The sequence below is a fragment of the Papio anubis genome, chromosome 11, assembly GCF_008728515.1.
Source record: "Papio anubis isolate 15944 chromosome 11, Panubis1.0, whole genome shotgun sequence".
Lineage (NCBI taxonomy): Eukaryota > Metazoa > Chordata > Mammalia > Primates > Cercopithecidae > Papio > Papio anubis.
In genome coordinates, this window is record NC_044986.1 from 5,424,307 (window position 1) to 5,449,495 (window position 25,189).

The window sequence follows — 25,189 nt, forward strand, 5'->3', positions numbered from 1 at the left end:
GAACTACACAATAAAATTAATATATTCATCATAAATGAGCTTTATGGTTCCAAGAAACGTTAACCATTGAAGACGGTATTGAAACTTGACTCAAAGAATGAGTGACGACTAAGTCAAAACTTAGCTGACCATATAAAAGGGTCCACAAAAGGCTTTAAAAAATATCCCAAATAGTTAAAAAACATTTTTGCTAGGAGATGAGTCCCTACTGGGAAACTGATGAAAAAACAGAGATTAAGGCAGAAAAATATCCCAAGCCCATGGTGTTGTGGAGATAAACAATAATAAAATGTGCATGATAAGTGATGATAAAATACACACTCAGACTTTTGTCCTGCATTAAGAAAAAACTCCTAATTCCTAAGGTGGAGTGGGGTCATTTTTCTGGAATACGCTAGTTCACATTTTCCCCACAACCTAGGATTCCTCCCATTTGGGTAAAGATGCAAAGAGGGCGGTAGAGTTTCAGAAATCAGCATAGAGAAATGGCTTGCGGCTCCTGGGAAGGGGGCAGAGGGAATGACCAACTTGACGGTGACATTTGGAAATCCCTCTTCATATACGAAAAACAGAAAGAAAAAGAAAGAAAGAGAGAGAGAGAGAGAAAGAGGAAGAAAGCAAGAAAGCAAGAAAGCAAGAAAGCAAGAAAGAAAGAAAGAAAGAAAGAAAAGAAAGAAAGAAAGAAAGAAAGAAAAGGAAAGAAAAGAAAGAAAGAAAGAAAGAAAAGAAAAGAAAGAGAGAAAGGAAAGAAAGAAAAGAAAAGAAAAGAAAAAGAAAGAAAGAAAGAAAGAAAGAAAGAAAGAAAGAAAGAAAGAAAGAAGGAAATGGGGTGAGAAATATTCTATCACAGGCCAGCTTCTGCCTTGAGGCAGACTTTGAGCAAAGTAGACGTGTCATGAGAAAATGCAAAAATGTAAAGAACATTTTAAAGTCAGTGTGTCTTTCAAAGGTTCTTAATCTTCTTTTGAACATGAATCCTTTGGGCCACTTAGGGGAACTTATCATCAGAATAATGCTTTTAATTGCATACAATAAAATATGTAGCATTTACAACACAATTTTAAAAATAAGCAAAAGGTTTGAACACATACCATTAAAGGAGATAAACAACTTTATATACAAATAAGGGCCTGAAAAGATACTGAACACTGTGAGTCACTAGGGAAATGCAAATTTAAACTGACATGAAATACTACTACTCACCTATAAGGATGGCAAAAACTTACAAAGGAAAAAATAACTGGCAGGCTGGGCGCAGTGGCTCATGCCTGTAATCCCAGCACTTTGGAAGGCTGAGGCTGGTGGACCACGAGGTCAGGAGATTGAGACCATTCTGACCAATGTGGTGAAACTCCGTCCCTACTAAAAGTAGAAAAATTAGCTGAGCGTAGTGGCACGTGCTTGTAATCCCAGCCACTTGGGAGGCTGAGGCAGGAGAATCGCTTGAACCCAGGAGGCTGAAGTTGCAGTGAGCCGAGATTGCGCCACTGCACTCCAGCCTGGAGACAGAGTAAGATTTCATCTCAAAAAAAAAAAAAAAAAAAAGAAAGAAAGAAAGGAAATAAATTAAAAAAAAAATAACTGGCAATAGCAAATGTTGGCAAAGATGCAGAGCAACTGCTGGTGGAAAAGCAAATGGTGAACCCATGACAGAAAGTAGTTGGGAAGTTTCTTATAAAGTTAAACACACGTAGCATGTGAGCCAGCAATCCCGTCCTATCTACTTATCCATATGAAATGAAAACCTAGGTTTACTCAAAACCCTACATGCATATGTTACAGCCATTTTATTCATTAAGTGCCCCAAACTGAAGACAACCCAAATGTCCCCCAACTGGAGATGGATAAACAAACTGTGCTACATGCATACAACAGAATGCTACTCAGCCATAAAATGGAATGAACTATTGATACACACAAGGCTGTTTCTTAAATCCATGTGCTAAGTGAAAGAAGCCAGACTCAAAAGGCTATAAATAATTCCATATATATTACATTCCAGAAAAGGCAAAATTACAAAGATGGAGAACAGATCAGTGGATACCAGGGCTAGGGGTGGGCTTACAGGGTCTGACATAAAGGTGCACGATGACAGATTTTATTTTTCGGAGGTGGGGTGGTAAGATGTGCGTGTCTTGATAGTGTTACTGATTGCACAACTCTGCATTTGTCCAAACTCATGGAGCTGTACACCAAAAATGAGTGACTTTCACTCCACGCACGTAATTTAAAAAATAAATTCTAAAAACAATGCTTTTGTTTTTGTTTTCATTGAGATGGAATCTCCCTCTCTTGTCCAGGCTAGAGTGCAATGGTGTAATCTCGGCTCACTGCAACCTTCACCTCGCCTCCAGGGTTCAAGCGATTCTCCTGCCTCAGCCTCCCAAGCAGCTGGGATTACCAGCACATACCACCACATCTGGTTAATTTTTATGTTTTTAGTAGAGATGGGGTTTTGCCATGTTGGCCAGGCTGGTCTCCAACTCCTGACCTCAAGTGATCCGCCTGCCTCAGCCTCCCAAAGTGCTAGGGTTACAGGCGTGAGCCACCATACCAGGCCTAAAAACAATGTTTTAAAGGCACAGAGGATATGCAGGATTACAAAAGAAGCCAATTATATGGAAATAAAAGTGCAAATGTTTTCTCCATCTAGATTTGCAGGCCCTCTGAACTCTATCCACAAACTCCAAAGAAAACCCACCCGTTGCACCCTGTGGTTCCCAACCCTTCTGTCTACACCCAACAGGGCACTGGGGATCCGTGTTCCAGGGAACCCTCGGGAAACGTCACACTCAGTTAGCAGATTCTGGAGGACAGTAACTATGGTTTTCAGATCTTTGTGTCCCCTGTACCTGGACCAAGTAGACACTTGATAAATACCTATATTTGTTAAATAAATGAAATATTTATCTTTGCTGATCTCTTAAAAATATATCAGTGTTACCTACTTGCCATGCAACTCACACTTCCAAGTAATTTGCTTAAAATACTTTACTGTATTAGTATGAAGGATTTATATAATAATTCAGATGTATTAAGGGATATGTAAGTTTACTATTTACACAGCATACATCATGGAAGACATTAACCTGCAAGATTACAGTTGACTGAACCTAATTACATAAGCCGCTGTGAATGCAAAGTACCCCCTAATTTTATTTTACAATGCATGTTAAACTCCTTACCCCCAAATACAATGGTTTCATGTTGTAGCTTGAAATGTAAACCTGTCCAACGTTTAATTTTGTTTTTAAGATTAAGTAGCATGTGTGTAATTTAAAAGTAACTTGAAACAGCAAGCAGTGTCATTGGGCTTACAACTAATGAGATGTTGACAATTGCAAACAAATTGAATACATAAAGCTATTAACAACAACCTCTGTACTGAACAGACATTTGCTTTCCATAGCTACACTGCTAATCTTTGTTTTCCCATGTGAAAGGCAACTGACCATGACCTTCACCTCTGACATGTTGTCAGTGTTTTGTTCAGCCACAAATATTGGGCTGAATGAAGATTGATATAAAAATGAATGCTACGATATTTTTCTAAGTGACATCATCAATAAGGCCTCATCTACCAAACAGTGTGCTTTCCAAGATGTTATTTGGAAGGTAGATATAAATTTCCAAGTAAACACCTCCAAGTTTGTACCCACAGTAAGATGTTTGCTGTTCACTCAATCAGCGTTGTAGATGGGTGCGGAATTCCAGATAAGCCTGTGAGTCTAACCCTGCACAGCTAATCTGTCATGCATCCAGGAGACATGGGTCTAGGTGCCTGGAATTAAGCCATTAAAGATATGGAAAAGGGGAAATGAATTCCCACTGAGCACTTCCAGAAGAAGGAAGGATACATCAGTTCAACCGATGGTCCCTGTACATTTGAAAACAGTAAAAGAATTACATATCTGCATTAAGTTTCCTAGCATTTCCTTCCCGCTCAGGAATTCCAAGCTCTAAGGACACAAACACAGGGCTGTTGATAGCAAACAAGATTTACTGAAAGAGAGAGCAGGACAGGAAACAAGGGCACAGAGATGACCAGATAAACAAAGCAAAAAACTCATCAGCGGAAGGTTCTGTGTTAAATTAAAGGAATTTTAAAGTCTGTTTGGATGCTGCATGAGACAGGCTGTCCAGGGAAGCGCAAACAGCAAACACTGATGATGGGAGGTTTGTGAGTCATCCAATTTACCCCTCTTGAAGTTTTACATTAACCATAAATCTGACGGTTACCACTAATGCAATTTACAATCTTGAAGAAAAAAAGCAAATCAGGATTCTTATCTCCAGGAAATCAATATTCTCTCTAATAGTTTTTGAAGAGTGCATCAATTCTGTTAGCCAAAAAAAAAAATGATGATGACTGTGTTTTATACTTAAATGCAATATGAAATATGGAAAAAGCTGTATAAAAGAAAGAAAGTCATCATGCTTTCAACAATACTGTACAATAATAATAAATAATAACTCATTCATTAAAATGCACCAGGTAAATAGGTATTAGTATTCTCTTTTAAAAGTACAATCGAATCAAGAAAATGACTCCCTTTCACTGATGCAACTAAGCTACCCACTCAAAAATGTTACTTTCTGAGTTTTCTTCAGCTATGTATTTCACTCAAAGGCGTGACAACCTCCGAATCATAGTCTGCAATTCCAGAAGGTGGCATAAAACAGGCTGCCCTGATTCCCAGGCGGCACCCCCTCCAGGAAGCTCCTCTCCACCAGGAGGGGGACTGTTCAGGTCTGCAGAGATGCCCTGGGTTGGGGAGACAAACTGGGGCTTGATCCCAGCTCTGTTACCCTCTGGTTACATGACCCTGAACAACTTAGTTTCCATCTCCAAGCACTGGTTTTGCTAATCATAATATGGGCCCACATCTTACATATATTAAAACTGAGCAAACTCAACCCTGCTGAATGGATCCACCGTTACCTGCTATGCCCTCTCACGGGGAGTGTCTTGCCACATTGAGTAGGATTCTAGTGTTTAAAGGAATGTGCTTTTTAAGAATCCAGCCCCTGAAAATACAAGCCAGTACTTCATCTGGCGTCAGTCAATGATAGCTGTGTGTTCCAATGCTGGAGGAAAAAGTAGCTGAGTTAGACATATCGAGAAATACACTAATATTCAACATGCTAGCTCCCTAAGGGTGAGCGAGAACCCAACCTCCGGGGCGGGGGCATCCAGTTTACTCGCCTGCCATCCTCTCTCTTGGGTTAAGAGAGACCCGGTGCGGAGGCTCACGATTGGAATCCTAGGACTTTGGGAGGCCAAGGCTGGCAGATCACGAGGTCAGGAGTTTGAGACCGGCCTGGCCAACACAGTGAAACCCCATCTCTACTAAAAATATAAACCTTAGTCAGGTGTGGTGGCGTGCACCTGTAATCCCAGCTACTCAGGAGGCTGAGGCAGGAGAATCTCTTGAATCCAGGAGGCAGAAGTTGCAGTGAGCCAAGATTATACCACTGCACTCCAGCCTGGGTGACAGAGCAAGACTCTATCTCAAAAAAAAGAGAGACAACTCTCTTTCCCTTGGTCTCTCTCACTTCCCCTCTTTCTCCCCTCCGGTTTTTGACTGTGACAGTGGCTTCCCAACTCATTCCCTGTCTAGTTCCTCCTTTGTTAGGTCTCTCCTCTCCTGTGGACACCATGACTATTTCGGACACACAGAACCCGTCGCTAGATCTGGTGGAGTAGAGTCTAAACCTCTCAGCCTTACTCCCCACGCCCACCCCAGCCTCCTCTCCCGGCATGCTGTTATCCAGGAAATGTGAAAGCAACTCTAGGAAACGGAACAAAATACCTCTGCTATATATAGTCCGAAAGCTCCTTACAGAAGAAAAACAGAAACGTTGGAGGTGAATGTCCAAATGTGCTTTGCCACAGAACAACTCACAGTGCCTGCTTCTTCACTCATTCAGATCCTGCCATTCTTAGTTTTAAAATATGCTCATATTAAAATAGCCTTGCTGGTAAGAATAAAATCATATAAGCTGTTTAAAATTTTCAACAATCTGTACACCTTGCAAAAGACAGTTGATTACAGTGGAGATTAAAAATCAAGGAAAAAACCCCTCATTGTTTTTTCATTGGGCATGAGAGGCTGCAAGCAGCTTTCTATAAAGTAACATTTCTTCACCATGAGCAAAAGAGGAAACTTAAACACTGGCTACTCTGCCGTGAGAAAACACAACAGACTCCTAATCTTGAAAGAAATGGTTAAGAAGTGACCATTTGTTCTCTAAAAAGATTAGCTGCTTCACAAAAGGATTAGCTATGGACTTCTGAAGGGTATTAAGCTTACCCAGTGTATATAAAGCACAATTTCAATTAACATAACTTTTCAGGAATACGTTAATACTGTAATACCAGGTATACTTGTAGCCAAAAATGACACTTGAGCTCTGTAGAGACAGGCTGGCCTTTTGTCCTTTGTGTGCTGGTAAGGTGCCCTTTACCTGTCAGCTGCTACTCCAAAGTGCTCCACCTCCCGGGGGAGGTCCTTCCTGTCCACTCACATTCCCTCCCCCAGGCAGTTAGGGTTTGGCAGGGGGTGACACAGACTCCAACCATCAATCCTACCCAAGATGTTGGTCTTTAGGGTGATAGCCCCCTGGATGCTTTGGAACTGTCGCAGAGGCCACAGCTGGAAGGGCCTAGCAGGCTCAGTGGCCATGGACCACAGGCCACATTCTTACTAAAAGCTTCCTGTGGCCTGGCCTTGACCATGGTTTGGGCTGCTAGCTTCTGGGCTCCTGCCTGTTTTCTCAGCCTAGTTATCCAGCTTCACCATTGATTCTGAGAACTCTGCGGTAGCCGTCTGCCAAGCTCCCTTTCTCACTAAGCTAACCAGTCAGATTTGCCGGGATGCTGCTGGGAGCCTCAACTAATCCACCCGGGGTCATAAAAGAATGAGGATCCCTCACCCATACATACTGTTGGGAAACCGCCAGCCCTTCTTTCCTGGAGGAATAAGGTTAAATCAGGTGACCAACAGGATGTCAAAGAAACAGCAGAATGTGGCTTCCCAGGCTAGGTCCTAAGGACACTGTAGCATCTTTCTTGCTTTCTCCTGGATCACTCTCTCTGGGGGAAGCCAGCTCCCAGATCATCAGGACACAGACACAGTCCTGTGGATGGGTCCACCCGGCAAGGAGCAAAGTTCTCCTGTCCATGGCCAACATCCACCAGCCATGGAAGTGGATCTTCCAGCCCGAGCCAAGTCCTCAGGTGTTCTGGCTTCAGGCAGGTGAGATGGGACAAAATTGCCAACCTTGCCCTGGAGCTCAGAAAACAGAAGACTGTGCTGAAGACTGCGTTAGCATAGTTCATAGGAACGGCCTGTGCAGTACCTGGGCATGTGCATTTCCAAGTATCCCAGGGAGCTCCACATGCCTTTGCTTAAAATAGAGGTGGTACCAATGACTGAGGTTTTCTTGCTTTGCTTACTCATTACAATGTCTGCTTTCCAGAAAGCTCAGCTACTTTATGCTCCGTAACTCCTAGATTTTAAAACTATACATTATTGAGAGTTTGCAGAAAGGATACAAATGCCAAGTTATATGGGTCAATGTTTCCATATTCTGCAGCCCAGTGGGACTTCATTGAATGTTAAACTGGGTTATCCCAGTTAATCTTGTAAGCTTTTATTATTGGGTCATCAGATATTTCTTGAGTACAGTGAGGGACGTTGGGCAGAGGGGAACACATTGACTGTTACCTGATGGTAAAAATCCTGCTGACAATCCCATGTCTGCCTGAGCTTGTGTCTTAAAAACAGCTCACCTGGCCAGATGCGGTGGCTCGTGCCTGCGGTCCTAGCACTTTGGGAGGCCGAAGTGTAGGCTTGGGATCTTGAGATCAGGAATTCGAGACCAGCCTGGCCAACATGGCAAAACCCTGCCTCTACTAAAAATACAAAAATTAGCCGGGCACGGTGGTGGGTGCCTGTAGTCCCAGCTACCGGAGAGGCTGAGGCACAAGAATCACTTGCACCCGGGAGGCAAAGGTTGCGATGAACCAAGATCACACTGTTGCACTCCAGCCTGGGCGACAGAGGGAGACTCTGTTTCAAAACAGCAACAACAACAACAACAACAAACCAAGCTCACCCACCTTCGCTTGCCCTCCCTGCTGAAAACAGTCATGACTGTCACCCTATTACTTGTCCCTATTTCGAGCACAAACTCTTTCTCTACAAAAAGCTTAAGAGTTTGTTCTCTTGTGTTTCTTTCATTTGTTCAGACACTCAGTTTCCCAGAGACATCTTCTGCCATGCACCGTGGTTAATTTTATTTGTATGCATCTTGACACAGTATTTAAACCTCCACCAAATGCACCCTGGGCTCATCATGGATATTTTCCAGCTTAAGCCTTCTGTGGGGACATCACCCCCCAAAACCCAGACCAGATGTGGAAAAGTAGCATTCCCACCACTCCCTGAATCTGTTCTGATTTCTCAGGGGCCTCAGCTTCCACCACCCAGACATCAGGCAGTGGGAAATGAACAAGATCCTGACAGAGATACCCAGAAGTAAACTGTGTGTGGTTTGAATCCTATGTTAAAGGAAGATTGTGTCTTCACACTGGGCTGGATATCTTGACAGAATTTCTCTCAAAACAAAAGCTCTCCTTGGAGCCTTTAAAAATAATTCAAAACTTTGGGAGACTGAGGTGGGTGGATCACGAGGTCAGGAGTTCAAGACCAGCCTGACCAACATGGTGAAACCAGTCCCTACTAAAAATACAAAAATTAGCCAAGCATGGTGGCGAGTGCCTGTAATCCCAACTACTCAGGAGGCTGAGGCAGGAGAATCACTTGAACCTGGGAGGCAGAGGTTGCAGTGAGCCGAGGTCGTGCCACTGCACTCCAGCCTGGGTGACAGAGCAAAAGTCTGTCTCAAAAAAAAAAATTCAAACTGGTTTTCACATCAGGAGCAAATAGGCAAGCGATTTCATTATGAGGTTCTTCCCAGACTTGTAGCACTTGCTCTGGACAGCCAGGACTCCTGCAGCCATGTCAGGGTGTCCCCAGCACTCTGTCTGCTTCTGGGAAGGCTGCCCCACCCCTCACCTGATAAGGTGACTGGATTATCTCTTTGAAATTGGGCAACAACAGGGAGAAAACACTGGACATTTCTTGGACTTGCTTTGCTATTACTCATGTCAAAAGAATGGCATGCCAGCCGCTGTGCCAGGCTGAGCACCAGCTCTCCAGGCCTCTGCCCGGGGCAGGAGTGCAGGTGGGAATGCCGCCAGAGGCTCAAGTTAGCCACAGCTGCCCACAGAGCTGCCACTGCTGCCACTAAGGGCTGGGGCTGGGGTCAGGGCAGTCCCTCCACTAAAACTGGGGTCACTAGCTGAGGGCCTGAGGGAGGGCCTGAGGTTCCGGAAGACGAGGTTCTAAGAGGTGAAGCTGACGATGGGAAAAGCCAGATAGGGCAGAGAGGGAGGGATAGGAGCAGGGAGGGAGCCAGAGAAAGGAACCTGGGCAGAAATGGCCCGACAGAAGCCGCTGTGCCTGGGGCTCTCAGCCCACCCACCTTGGCATAGAGTTCAGTCCCTTTTCTATGTTGTGGCTGGGAACAGAGTGGCAGGAACACACATCTCTTACGGGCTCAGTGGAACTCTTTAGAAGAAGGCCTAGCAAAAGTATCATGTGTGGCAACCGGAGTTCTGTGGAGCAGAGAGCTGGGGCAACCACTCTGTCCTAAGCAGCCAAGTGGATGACAGGCCCCTAATGAATACACATGGCCCTGGCCCACCTGGGAGAGAAGAGCACAGGTCCTGGCATGAGGCCTTCTCAATCCCACACGGACAACACAACGACCTCAGAGCAGCCTTCGATGGCCCCCAGCCCCCTCGCCCCACGAAGTCTCCAGAGCAGGGCTGGGCTCAGCACAGCCAGCCCCTTAGGAGACTGCCTCTCACAGGACCCCCAGATTCAGGTTAGGCATCCAGCGGCAAAGAATGCAAGCGCACCTGTGGGTTTTGTTCACCACTGGAGTCTCAGCACCAGAAGGCCTTCCGTTTATATGTGTTGAAGGAACTTGAGACAGTGAATGAATGAATGGAACTGTGTAAATGACCACATGTGGTGGCTCCTGTGGCTTCAGGGGAGCTGGGAGTGACCTCCATCAGCGCAGCTGCCTGACATCCCAGCACCAGCAACTTGCTCATTAGTGAGCCCTTCTCCAGGATCCTTCTTTCAAAAAGCAGCTCTTAAAATTGGACTTCATGAATCCACTAACAACTTGTCATGGACAATTCTATTCAATTGCTTTCCTTTAGCAATTTCTTCCAGCAATTTCACTTCCTGCAAGAGCAGAGTTCTTGCCCAGCACAGGGCATCAGACTCAGCATCGATGCCTCTCTTCCACCAGTACCCTGAGCCACAGCACCCTGCCCATTCCTCCTGGGCTCCCATCCTGCGCTCCCCATCGAAGAAAGTCCTGACCTCATTCTGGGACCCTGCAGAAGACCCTGGCATTCTCCACCCTGGCCACACTTGGAATTCTCTGGGGGAGCTTTTGTAAAAAATTCTACTGTCCTGGCCTCACTGTAGAACTTGGAGCCAATCATGAGAGCAGGGTCCGAGCAGGAGGCTCTTAGGAACTTCCCCTGTGACTGTGAGGCACAGCCCTGCTGGGTAATAGCTCGGTGAGCCTCTCCTGGCCCCCAGCTCTGTGCCCCCATCCCAGTCCCTGTAGACCTCCACATCCCTGGCATCACCTCCCCCAGTTCAAGAGGGAGCTCAAGTCCCTCCTGTGATTCTAAAACCCTTCCCAGGCGGGCCCAGGTGTCTACCCCAGCCTTCCATCTGACTGCTCCCTGAGTGAGCCTGGGGGCCACAGGACGCCTCTTCCCACCCCATCCCCAGCAGCCGTGTGGCCCCTGCTCCCACACATAGGCATCACTCCTCCGTCTTGGGGATTATTGGTCTCAGTCCCTTTTCAAATCCCCACCCTGCTGCTACCCTGTCTGGGCCTCCAGTTCCTTCTGTCAAAAATGCACTGATTGTCAAAAATACCTCACCTGGTATTGCAGTTGTGAGCACCGACCGAGTTAACACGTCCAAGTGCTTAGAGCAGGACCTGGCTGGCACTCAGCAAGGGCACCCTCAACACCAGTGATCGCTGGTATTATCACAATGATTATTTCATTTATTGCCCTGGACCCCCACTGAAAATAGGACCCTTGCCAAAGGAGCTGTGTTTCCACCTCTGGTCCCTGGGAGGACACGGGGCCCAAGCCTGGATTATCAAAACAGGGCAAGCCCGAGACACTGAGGAAGCTTTGAGTTATCCAAGCCTGGCTCGTCAGAGCCAAGGAGACTCACATCTGGGTTGATCTGTAGGGAAAAGCTCTCTCCTTCCACAGGGAAGACAGAATGTGAGTTTGCTGGAGGCTCCACAGGACTGAGTCTGTCAGAGCACGTATGAGAGGGAGTCAGGGCCTTCGTGGCAACATCTGGCCTATGGATCCAATTGTACCTGAGCTTTCAGTTCTGTAAGTCAACGCCCCTACGAACTTGACTGAACTTGAGTCATATTTCCATCTCGTGCATCCCTAAGGTCCCTGACTGACATGGAGCCCACCCGCCCCCCCCCCCTCAGTGTGTGGGGTGGCATTACACAGCTGCACTTGCACTGAGGTGTCCTGGAGAGACCAGGGAAGTCCATGAAAGAAGAAGGTTTGTTCCAGGCTCAGGTACAGCGCCTCTGTAGTAGACTTGCCGATAAACGCACTCTGGGTGGACTGTAGCTGAGTCAGCCATGGGGAATGGTCTCTCTGCCCTGCCACTGGAACTCCCCGACCTAGGAGGGTTGAAGAAGCAGGGGGGAGGGTGCTGTGGCCACGTGGGCTGTCACACGCCCACCAGCAATCTGGGAACTCGTATCCTGGCTGGGGTTCAGGCAGCAAAGTGGCCCCTCAGCCAGACCCAAAGCAGAGGCAGCAAGAGACCCCTCATGCTCCAGGGGGCTGCCCCTTCCCCGTAGGATGCAAGGTGCTCTTCTCACAGAGGCTTTCCAGCCTTCACAAACGCCTTGTGTCATTTGTTACTAGAGGCTGAGCTCAGGGTAACCAGATACCAATCGCTTCCCAGGCTCCATGCACTTTCTTACCATGAGCTAAGCCCATTGCATTCAAACAGTTGAGGAACTCCCACCCAGCATCATTCTAGCCACAAACTCGCAGCAGTTACCCTGGGAGAGCATGGCCACACTTCCTGCCTGCTAGGGCTAAAAATGGACACAGCACGCCAAGCCTGGCTGCTCCAATTTCCAAGATGCCAAGCCACTAAAGAAAGCATAACCTCCTTAAAGCATTTACAAATTACTACTACACTGAAAAGGAAAAAAAAAAAAAATCCACTGCTAAGTAAAATAACCACGATTGACGTCACTGATTTCTACCCAGCACTGCCCATTCATTCAGGATGTGTATTTTGACATAACCAGTAATAAATCATTTGTAAACAAAAGCATGCTGCACATAAGATGTTTCCACACGCTACTGCCTTCTCAAGCACCTCCTGGAAGTAATTTGCCAGGCGGAAACCACACCCAGAGGACTAGGGCCAAGCAGACAAAAGATGGATGCACAGTAATGAAGTCATAGCTTGTCACCTTCAGATCCTGCTAAAGGTTGGAATGCACTTCTGTCTAAACAGATGAATAACCCGGGCTTTCTTCTTATGGATGCAGATGAGGGCCCTCCATTTCCCGAGGCCCAGCACCATAAGCTGCGTTGCAGGCACAGGAGGGAGGGATAAGGGGTCAGTCCACTAGGGGCAGCACAGAACAGAACAGGAAGAAGGCAGCCCACGGGTGGCAGGAACAGGCAGTGTGCCCCGGGACAAATCTCCCTTTCCTCATCTGCAGCTGGCCTCCCAGCTCTGACTCTAAATAGGGAGATCAAATTGCTGGCCAAACTTCTCAAATTGTTGCAAGGGTAAAATTTAACTTTGGTTTTTGGTGAACTGAAAGACTTGGACAAAAAACATATTTCTAGTCACATTCAAATATATGAGAAAGGTTATTGAGAAAATCACCAGAAATGAGTGAAATTTTCTTTTTTTATTTGACGACAACGCATTTAAGGGCTGGTCCTTCAGTGTGCAATGAAATCCATTTCCTGGGCACATCAATGGAGCCAAATCTGCCTCAGTCCTAGGCACTGCCTGGCACAGAATGGTACCTGGGTAAGGTCTGATGTGTAAAATAAAGGTACAAAATGAATCTTTGCATCTTCAAGATACAACTACAACTCCCATAATAGACTTGTCCATAAATGCACCCTGGGTTTCTGAGAACCATGACTTTGAGATGTGTTCAGCCCAAGGAGGCCTCAGTTAAACTTCCCTTTTCTCTGAAGGGAAGATAATTCTTGCACTTCCCAGTCAGGCCAGTTCTTTGCAATTTTGCAAAAAGTCTCTTTCATGCTCCTTGAGAAATACACACTGATGCTCAACAGCCGTGGCTCTTCCTCGTGGGCAGGCCCCGCCTTTGCTCTTGCTGTCATTGTGTGTCTGCCCTCTGACTCTGCCAAATGACAACTGCCAGGATGCTGACTGGCCAGGGGTTGCCCAACAGCCATAAAGCCAGCCCTGGGAGTTGATTTATATGAATAGCCAAGATTTTTTCAGCCTTTCCCCCAAGCTCCTTCAATAATTTTCATTTCTCCCATATAGATTTTCTCCCTTTTTTTCTTTTTTCTTTTTTTTTGAGACAGAGTCTCGCTCTGTCGCCCAGGCTGGAGTGCAGTGGCATGATCTCGACTCACTGCAAGCTCTGCTTCCTGGGTTCAGGTCATCCTCCCGTCTCAGCCTCCTGAGTAGCTGGGACTACAGGCGCCCGCCACCATGCCCAACTAATTTTTTGTGTTTTTAGTAGAGATGGGGTTTCACTGTGTTAGGATGGTCTCGATCTCCTGACCTCCTGATCTGCCCACCTCGACCTCCCAAAGTGCTGGGATTACATACGTGAGCCACTGCACCCAGCCAATTTGCTCCTTTTTTAAAGGAAGTTTAAATGTGGTGCCCCAAGCCAGCCTGAGGTCTTTAGATAAGAGTCATGGGAGCCAGAGACAGAGCACGGTGACTCCCGTTTGTCCCCATCAGAGGCCGAGGGTCACCTCATAGAGCTTCTTGAGATCATTCCCACCTGCTTTGTAAGTGGGAGCAGGAGATATCACCTCCTGTGAGCCGACTTCTCTGATGACAACAACCATCATTCAGTGATTCATTATATGGCTTTATTTATTTATTTGAGATGGTATCTCACTCTGTCACCCAGGCTGGAGTGCAGTGGTATGATCTCAGCTCACTGCAACCTCTGCCTCATGGGCTCAAGCGATTCTCCTGTCTCAGCCTCCCAAGTAGCTGGGATTATAGGAGTATGCCACCGTGCTCAGCTAAGTTTTGTATTTTCAGTAGAGACAGGGTTTCACTATGTTAGCCTGGCCAGTTTTGAACTCCTGACCTCATGTGATCCACCTACGTTGGCCTCACAAAATGCTGGGATTACAGGTGTGAGCCACCATGCCCTGCCTACATGGGATTTTATTAGGAATATTGTCTAGACCCTAAGAATGTACAGTGTAACCCAATTTTCAAAATAAAAAAAATTTTTTGAGACAGGGTCTCTCTGTCACCAAGGCTGGAGTAAGTGGCATGATCATGGCAGCCTCGACCTCCTGGGCTCAAGCGATCCTCCTGCCTTAGCCCCCGGAGCAGCTGGGATTACAGGCACTCAGCATCATGCCTGGCTTAATTTTAAATATTTTTTAGAAACAGTATCACTATGTTGCCCAGACTGGTCTCAAACTCCTAGCCTCAAGCAATCCTCCAACCTCAGCTCCCCAAAGTGTTGGGATTACAGGCATGAGCCACTGCACCTGGCCCTGTAAGCCCATTTTTAATAAAAAGAAAGATGACAGTTTAGCGCCATGAAGCACAAACATTGGCACCATCAGTTTCATGCTGAAAAACTCTCTTCACTTCCCTTTGGACAGACTCTCCCTGCTGGAATCGGCTGCTTGGATTCCACATGTTGGAGCGGCTTCCCCCTCTGGCACCCTCAAACTCAGTTCACATCCTGGGTGCATCATCATCCCGTAAGCCTATGTCTGGTCCGGATGCATCCCGTCACCCTGGCGGAAAACTGCGGGGCCTTGGTTCTCACCCTCATCCTCTCACCCGCATGGTCATGTTGCCTATGAATCTAACCTGCTGAGTCGGTTTCCCACATCACCTCTATTCTGGCTTACCACACACAGCCAGCAGGGGGCCCCTTCTCAAACTCACAGCTGAGCATGCTGCTGGGCTCTGTGAGGCTGGCCAGGCCGCACAAACGGGATACCTGGAACCTGTGAGCCTCAGGATGGGAGGAGTGGTGTTAGGGAAGACTCGCTGAAACTATAAAAATGACTGTGCGCACACATGCGTTTTTCTGGAGAATGAGTCCATAGTCTTCCTTAGAATCTCAAAGGGGGTCATAATTTAAGACAGGTTAAGAACTGCTGGTCCATCAGACATAATCCAGACTCCTAGATGGTGCACAAGTGTTTGGGTGATCCTAAAACTTTCCATCTCTTTCGTCCCATCCCCTCTGTCCCTGGGCTACAGCTCCATGCAGACACTTGCTCTTCCCTGACAGGACACACCACTTCCTATTGCCAAGCAAGTACATGGCAGCCCCTCTGTCTGGAATGCTCAATCTCTGTCAGCTGCCTATGAAATGGCCCAGTAAACCAAGCCTGCTTGTATTAGTCTGTTTTCATACTGCTATAAAGAACTGCCTAAGACTGGGTAATTTATAAAGGAAAGAGGCTCAACTGACTCACAGTTCAGCCTGGCTGGGGAGGTCTCAGGAAACTTACAATCATGGTGGAAGGGGAAGCAAGCCACCTTCTTCACAAGGTGACAGGAAGGAGAAGTGCAGAGTGAAGGGGGAAGAGCCACTTATAAAACCATTAGATCTCATGAGAACTCACTCACTATCATGAGAACAGCATGGGGGGACCACCCTCACGATCTAATCACCTCCTCCGAGGTCCCTCCCCCAACATGTGGGGATCACTATTTGGATTACAATTCAAAATGAGATTTGAGTGGGGACACAGAGCCAGACCATGTCACTGCGCTACCTGGGGAGGCCCTTCCAGGTCTCCACTCTTCCACAAGAGTGTCCAGCATCACATTTAACACTTCCTGGAAGTGAGTTCTGTCTTCCTGTGGACCTGGAGCATCCACAGGATGTCACAAGCCATTGTGCCTTTTTTTTGGTAACTCCAGTGCTAAGCAGTGCTTGTACAGATGTTCCTGGGCTTACAGTGAGGTCATATCCTGATGAACCCCTTGTAAACAGAATATATCATAAGTTGAAAATGTACCCAAAACTCAATAAACCCATTGTAAATTTGAGAAACTATAACGAAACCATTGTAAGTCATAGATCCTCTATATACTGCAGGTAGTCAATAAAGGTTTAATATTTCCACTTGTTCCTTCTAAATGATATTACAGACTCCTAAACACTACCCACATTTGATGAAAACCAAAAAACATCCTTTGAAAGAATTTTGTTGGCTAGCTAAGAATAGTCCTGGCTTGGCACAACACAGTACAAAATTATTACATTTCTGGCTCTTGCATTTTTATATTACTTTGGGCCAAAATCTGGACTTTGCGCAAAGGAATTTAAATGGACAGACTGATTACATCTCCAATAGATGACTGAACTTTAGCTGATGTTTGCAACCTTGGCAAAAAGTAATTTATTGAATTACTGATGCACTGAATGAAGGGCTGCTATGAGCTTAGGAAAAGAGAATGCTGAGTAAACAGCAATTCAAAATTAAAGACGAGGTTACTGGTTCACAGTACTTTTTCGTCCAGTACTTAAATGTCCAACTGTTTATGAAACTAAGGCTGCTTTCAGAAAGAGGAAAAGCATACTTAATCACAAGGAAAAATTTTTACTAGTAACAGTGTAAGTTTTGGGATGATTTGAAATAATGTGGCTGGAAACAGAAGTTTCTTTTTTTGATAAGTAGACTTCCTAGTGCAACTAAGACTGTACAGTTTTATTTTTACATATTTAAGCTGCTAAAATGTGTTATTCTCTTTGGAAGAGCATTTACATGCTTTCTATTCATTAAAGTAAGTACCTGAAGGCAACGTTTTGTTGGCCTGGATTGAGTTACTATAAATCTCGAATGTAATAAAAATCCACAATATTCAGGCTTTTTATTAATTCATACTGATTTCCTCCCCAGGAATTGTAAGAGAGCTTCTGCTTCAGAGACTCAGAGTGTTTGGGTCTGAATATGAGCTCCACACCCTGACATGAGGATATGCCACCCCTGTGCTCTGAAATTGTCCTGGGTCATTCCTTGGTCCTTATCTCATACCCAGCATGCAGGGCTCACATTCCAGGTGGAAAGGGAACTTCCAGGTCTCCTTAGTTGACAACTATTGGAAGATAAAAGCTCACCATCTGAGAAATGCTTTCTCTCCTACGTGTGGAACAGTAGAACAGTGGGAAATCGCCCTGAAGAGAGGAAGGATTTGGAAAGAAACACCGACATCTGTAGGAAATATTCTGTGCTGAACACCAACCTCTTAGTTGAATTTACTAGCAGGTCTCTCTGGAATCTAGAAAACGAGCTGGAGCATTCCATAGGGAGGATTCACTTTGTCTTCCCCAGAGGAGTCTGGAGGCCTTCCCACCTCCAAAGATCCATCCCATGTTACCTCAGTAACAACCTAGCCTTTTTCTGGAAGTGTGTTTTGTAAGAAGTGGATGGGGTTAGAAGAGTTAAGAGTAGCGCCTGTCCTGGGAATAATGATGGTGTCAGGAAAACAGGCCGCCACTGTCTGCAAAGCCTGTATTTCCACCTGTGCTGTGTATATCAGTCTGTTATTGCGTTGCAATAAAGGAATACCTGAGGCTGGGTAATCTATAAAGAAATGAGGTTTAATTGGCTCATAGTTCTGCAGGCTGTGCACAAAGCATAATGCTGGCACCTGCTTCAGGTGAGGCTCAGGAAGCTTCCAATCAAGGCAGAGGAGGGAGGGAGCCAGCATGTCACACAGTGAGCGTGGGAACAAGAGAGAGAGTGGGTGGGGGGTGCCACATTCTTTAAAATGACCAGATCTCATGTGAACTAACTGAGCAAGAACTCACTCATCAGTAAAGGGATGGTGCTAGTAATCAGGAGGGACCTGCCTCATGATCCAGTACCTCCTACCAGGCCCGACCTTCAACACTGGGGACCACATTTCAACGTGAGATTTGAAGGGGACACACAGGCAAACCATATGCTGTGTTTCCAACAACAAAATAAAAAGCTTTACCCCATGACAAGGATTTCAGACCAAAAGGCTGGTGGATGAGGTGGGGGTAGGGTAGAGAGGAGAGTCCCAGGGTTGGACATCAAATCATGGAAGTAGGTGTCCACCTCTGAGGCTGGCCTCTTTATAAACTGGAGAAGAAAGGAAGGCTGGAGCTCCCCAGAGTTTCACTGGGAACCTGCCTGGACAGGAGCTTCCATTTTGTCTGGGCTGTGCTTGGTGGGTGCATTCCCGACCCTCAGAGCGCCGTTGTGCATGTTAGCCGAGGAGTCGGGGAGAGCAAACCAGTCTGCACTGCAGACCTATGAAAGTCCTATTGCGGAGACACAGCCTGAAAATTGCCAAGTCCTTCTGGAGTGAGAGGACGCCAAAATAAAAGGACTGAGTACAGAGGTCATTTAAAATAATACACTGTAATCAAGTAGCTACGTGATAGGACATTTAAAAATCTCACTTGAGAAGAAAGATGGAACTAATTTTCTCCCTAGTACAAAACTGGTGACTAATGTTCAGCTGGAAATGTCCAAACAGATTTAGGGACATTAATAACCAAAAATTATGTTTCTGCATTTATTGAACAGAAATTAAGTGACTTGCCTTGAGGACAAAGCGACTGTGGCAAAGGAGAAGTCAGGGCTCACATCATCTCAGGCCTTTGATTCCAGTCCCCTGGTCCCTTGCCTTGTGTAAGACCACTGGCCCTTTGGTGAGCATGGGGCCAGGCCTCTGCGTACCACCTCCACCGCTCCCCATGCAGCTCTCTTGGTGGCATCATGCTCCCCCCTGTAAAGATCTGGGCTCACACTGGGCCAGGGGAAGTCCCTTGCCTTGTCCAGAGCCTTAGTTTCATGGGCCTCCATGAAACCAGTCCTTCTGCTCCTACGTCCTTTCCCTGAGCCCCAGGCTATGTCACCTCCCCTTGAAAATAAAGTCCCATGGCTTCCACTTGCTACTGGTATTCAGACAGTAAAATCACGGCAGGGAGAGCCTCTGCCATTGGCCTCCTCCACTGCTACCTGGACAGGCTCTTACTCAATTCTATTACCTTCGTCCATCTCTCCATGTCACATACATGCACAGAGTGAGCTCTGAACCCCAGGCATTGTGGGACCAGCTGTCCATCCCTGGGAGCTGATGACAGAGTCATGTACCTGCCCAGGGCGCTCCCAGCCAAACGCTATTGTTCCCATGCTAGCCCTTCCATTGGATCAAATGTGTAGCCAGCACCCAGACCTGGGATCCGAACAAGTTTTCCTATCAATTCTTTACTCTCCACCCAACAAACACTAACATCAAAGCACCTGCCCAAAACGCGGTTGGTTTTTAGCACATAACTAAGAATCATTTTCTTTTCTTCAAACATTTCCCTACTCCCTGCTGGACTTTATATTTGTTTTTGGAAGAAAGATTTATCTGCCTCTTTTGTTACTTGTTATAATATACATAACAGACTGGATTAACTGAACATTCTTGATTGCATTTGAAAGACATTTTTAAAAACAGATGCCCTTTTAAAATATTTTATCTGGCCCTTATTTCATTGGGAATCAATATAAAAGGATATGTTTATTTTTCTGAAATATATTGTTAAGAATTTTTATTTCATAAGCTCAATCAAAGCCTCTGAAGTATTCGTAGAGTTGAAAGAAAGACTTGGGGTCCACATTTCCGGCTGTGAGCAGGGTGTTGTAACAGTTCAAAGGCTGTGCACCACATCAAAACTCCTCACATGGAACACCTGGACGGGGCGGACCATGATGGGTATGACTGGGAGAACAGCAGCCAGATCCCAGGGAAGAAAAGGAGGCCGCCTTCATAATCCCCAAACCAGGGGTCTCCTAGCCCACATCCAGCAGTGACCGGCCCCGCAACTGCTCATCTGTGTCTGCTCAAGGATTAGTAACATTCGATCAACCCCTATTGCCTCAGGTATGGCTGATCTAAAATCCCAACCATCTGAAATATCACCCAGCACTCTGCTTTTGGTGAAAAAGAAAATCCTAGTGACAAAATAATGAGAAGTTAATCCTCCAAAATAAACTCTTGGTATGTCCAGGGCCAGTACCTAAAATTGGCAGCGTGCTACATGTACCCACAGGCCTCTCCTCACTCTCTCTCTAGATTTGGTGTCCAGAGCAGGGAGACATGTGGCCCAAGTGCTGAGCCAAGAAACAGGTGGCCTCCCTGCCTGGGATCCAGCCTTGTACAGAGTCAGCAGCCCTTCCTGCCCAGTAGTGAGGAGGGGTGAAATCGGGCGGAAGTGCGGCAGCTGTGAGGGGCTCAGAGACGGCCCAGGATAGCCCCTTTCTTTGGATAAGCAAAGTGAAGTTCTGAGAGTTTCTAGGGTTGGCCACAGCTTCCTAGCTTTATGTTCTGGTCTAGAAGCTGCTCTCTTACCCTGATTCCATACACCTCATTTTAGGCCACACTGCTTCTCATGGCTGGGTTTCGTTTGCTTTTGCGGTGCCTCACACCCAGCCAGGTTTCATTCAGGCCACGAGCCTGGTTAATGTGCATAGCAAGTTGCATTTCTGCCTCATCGATCACTGGAGTCAATGGTGCATATTGAAGAATGATGGCCTTCATGGTAAGTGATAACATTATGGGATTAAAATACTTCATCACACAAAATTTACATAATAATCATTTAGATTGTCATGCAAAAAATAAAGTTATTTAGCATTGTCACCACCATACTGATTTGACTTACCAATCTGGATGATGCACAAAAGGTATCTATCTATTCGTATGGTTTTTGCTTGGTTCATGTATTCATTCAAACTTCATTGATTTTTTTTTTTTTTTTTTTTTTCCCGTGACAGGGTCTTACTCTGTCAACCAGGCTGGAGTGCAGTGGTGTGAACATGGCTCACTGCAGCCCTGACCTCCCAGGCTCAGATGATTCTCCCACCTCAGCCTCCTGAGTAGCTGGGACTACAGGTGTGCACCACCAAACCCATCTAATTTTTTGTGTGTTTTTGGTACAGAGTTCCACCATGTTGCCCATGCTGGTCTGGAATTCCTGGCCTCAAGTGATCTGCGTGCTTCGGCCTCCCAAAGTGCTGGGATTACAGGTGTGAACCATTGTACCCGGCCTCAAACTTCATTGATTCTTACATATGCAATGCACAGCATTAGATGTTATAGGGGAAAGATAACCACAATTTACTGCATACCAGCCACGTGGCCTGTCAGTTATATGTATCCTATGTTCCCCTCACAGCAGCAGCCCTGGGAAGTAGCAATGATGACTCCCATTCTAGAGAAGAGAACACTGAAGTCTGCATTTTGAGTCATTTAGCCAAGGTCGCACCAGAGTCAGAACTTGACTGAGTGAACCCAAAGTACACCCTCTCAGAGACACACCCTCCACCCTTAAAGCACTGGCTGCCTAGTGGAGGAGATAAACTACTTGAGCAAGTGAACTGGAAATCAAAATCGAGTCCAGTAAGTGCTTTAGGACAGGCACAAATAACGTCCTATGGAACCAAGAGTAAGAGATTCCTCTCAGGTCAGGAGGCCAGGAAAGCTTTGTGGAGACTGAGACTTTTGAGGTGGGCCTTGAGGTTTGGGTAGGAGTTCCTAAGATGGAGATAAAGGGGAAGGAGACTGAGTCTTGGGATCTGGAAAGCTTTGGGAGCTTCATAGAAGACAAAACCATTAGACAAAGCCATTGGTTCAGCAGGAAAAAAGCCAAAAGAAAAACTAGAGATGTTCTTAGAACTGTAGTTTTTTTCCCAAGTGATATTCAAATATTAAGAAGGCCAGTCTTACCCTAATGGATACTTTCATTCCTGCTTTGGCAAGAGAACTTCTGTAAGGGTGACTCAGACATTATAAATGAAAAAGTCTTGTCTAGCAAGGGAATACAGGGCAGCTTCGATCCTGTTCCCTCTCTGCTCCCAAGCCTGCCTCCCTGGGAGGTCTCCTGGGGTGCCCGGTCCAAGCCAACAGTCATTTTAGCAGGTGAGTCCAGCATCTCCAGAAGGGCTGGCCACATGACCCCTGGATGGACCATGCCCATCCACATCAGCAAAAATGTGTGGCTGCCTATCAACCATACAACATCCACGCAACAGACACACACTTGCTCCATCAGCACATGTACTTCGGGAAGATCTCACTTCCAAGTTGTTCATCCATGGCCAGTAGTCCTCAAGGCTCCACTGGCAAGTACATGGCTGGGCACTGGAGATACAGTATTGTCCTCTCTTCATGGAAACTATAGTCCGGCATATATTTCAGAAGCAACATGGAGGCTGGTGAAATTGGATGGATAAAGACAACACTGGGAAAGTACTGGAAGGGGAGGAGAGATCACAAGTTTGATTTTGACACATTGAGTCAAGCGGCATTTGATATCCCAGGGATAAATGTCAAGTGGGCAGCTGCGGAGAACTGCAGAGGAGTGGCCGGGCCTAGAAACACACCTCTGGCCTTCAGGGAGGGAATATGGATCAGTGGTGCACCTTAGACTAGGCTAATGGTGGTGGAAATGGAGCACAGTGGACCCACTGAGGCACGTCTGGGAGAAGCATACTTTCACCAGTTGAAACTGATGCATCTGCCATCACCCCCACTGTGACTGCATCTTCTACTGGGGTTCGGGGACAATGTTTTGCACACACAGCCACCTCTCCTCTCAGGGTCAATGATGTACATACACAGCCACATCTACTCTCAGGGACAATGGTTTGCACACATGCATCCCTGGGGAAGAGGGGGCTCCCATGAGGGCAGGGTGCTTCAGGACCTCCTCCAGGCTTCCGTGGAGGTGGGGGTGCTGACACAGGGAGCGTGTCTCTCTCAGCCGGGTGGCCCCCACAGAAATGAGAGGTGGCCTCTGTATGGCTTTCTGCATTATCCTCACTTTGTGTCCACCCAGGGCCTCCAAGAAGTATCACACATAAAGACAACAATGCCCTCATCCACTGCCCTCAACTGGTTTGACTGGAACTGATGAGGGAGTGTATGACTAAGTCCCAAGCCATCTGGACACATCCAGTGACCTGACCTTTTCCAGAGACAAATCTAGCTCCTAGCTCTTGTCCACATGGGAACGGTCTGTTGGAGCAGGGAGGGGGCGGTGGTGACTCACAGGCATCACCAACATCAATGAACAAAAATCTTGGCCCCCAAGGTCACGTTCAGGGGCAGGGCCTTGTCTGGGAAGGGCTGGGTGCTGCGTCAGGCCCCTCTCACTGACAGCGCAGCCCCAACCTCTTGGGCCTGCTCTACCTCACCTCTGACCCTTTGCTCCCCAAATGCCAAGAGCCTATGCTTGGTAAGTACAGACCCCAACCCTGTTCATACCACAGAGCTCTGCCCATACCATGCTGGCCAAGTGACCGTGGTGGTCAGATGCTTGCGCAGCCACTGGCCCCCACCGTTTCAGGCCCTCCTCTGGCCTAGCCTCCCAGTTTTGGAAACACCCCTCCACCCCCACCACCCCTACACACACTTTAAATGGGCAAGAGTCGTTAGTGTGCAGAGGCAGAACTTCATTCATCTTTGGGTCACAAAGACCTCCAGACGCCCTGGGTCAAGGCGTACCTGGGGCCAAAGGCAGAGCTGACTGGACACGGACACAGTAATTTCTGGATCACGTGATCACTCTGCTGGTGTTCATTCAACTCACCCATACGCTCATTCACTCTAAAATACAAGCAGAGAACTATATTCTTTCTTTGAGTTTCCTGGATTGAAACTCTGATGGAATGGTCACGACTCAAGACAAATCAATATCATAATTCTGCAAGTATAATTGGCTAACCTTTCTGGAAAGGTTTGCATGCCTGGAAGGAATTTAGGTCAGGTCCAGCGCGGTCTCCATCCGGCTTGGCTCTGCCTCCCCATCCTGTGGGTTGCCCGGCCTTCCCCAGATGGTCCCGAGAGCGCTCAGAATTGGCACCGCGCTGGCCTCTGTGCCCAGGAGCCCTGGGAGGTCATCGACCCTGCAAATCGCGGCAGTCCGGCCTGGACCACCTGCCAGGGTCTCCCCGCCGCATCTCCGACCCCGCGCGGCTGCTGCATTCCGCTTGCCCGCCTCCCTGGGAAGGCGCGGGCGCCTGGCTGTGGGGCAGCATCCTGGCAGGGCGCCGGCCCCTCCCGGAGTTGGCACAACTCGAGCCACTTTCTTCAAAGGCGCCAGCCTACAGCCTCGGTGCGCGCAGCCCCCACGCGAGGCCTGCACCCCCTCTCGGTGTCGCCCGCTTTCACGTACGCCGCCCTGCCGCCGGCCCCCGCGCACTGTCGCCACCCGCAGACACGCGCGCCCTCCTCCTGTTTACCGAGAGGGAGCGTGAGCACTGCCACTGTGGTCGCCAAGTTGGGCTGGGGACTCCGGGTGAGGGTACGCGCCGCGGGCCGGGGTCGGGCGTCATGCGGTCCCCAGCCGCTGGTACTGGGCGCGCCGCGGGGGCGGCGGGGACAGGGTCGGGACTCTGAGCCTCGGAGAGGCCCCTCCCTCCCGCGGCGGCGGCCGAGGCAGCGTCCCCGGCCTGCTCGGGCCGCCCGGGGCGCACGGTCCCCCACAGGAGCGCAGGGTCCCCGCCCGCACGCGCGCGCTCACCTCGGGGGGGCCGGTCCGGTCGCGCAGGTCTCGCTGTCGCGGCGGCTCCGCATCTCCCGGGCGCCCGCCCGCCGCCCTCCGGGGCGCCCGGCTGTGCCTGCCGGGCGCGAAGAAGGGTCGCGGGGACGCGCAGAGGCCGTGGGTTCCTGAAGCCGCTCGCGCCGGCTCCTGCCGCCCGCCGTCCGCAGCGGAGCAGGAAATTTGTCCGGCCGGCCGGGTCCCGCCGCCGCCTCGGCTCCAGCTCCGGCTG

General features: G+C 47.8%; 1 protein-coding gene across 2 annotated transcripts in view; it reads right to left on the reverse strand.

The window, feature by feature from the left end:
- Positions 1–25,189, reverse strand: part of PTPRE (protein tyrosine phosphatase receptor type E) — a 180,948-nt gene extending 155,759 nt beyond the window's left edge. The window contains exon 1 of one of the 2 annotated variants that reach the window (XM_021943850.2): positions 24,940–25,189. The gene's annotated coding sequence lies outside the window, so the exon portion shown is untranslated. Of the gene's footprint in view, positions 1–24,141; positions 24,712–24,939 lie in introns of those variants that run through there. The other variant, XM_031651995.1, reaches the window with a different exon arrangement.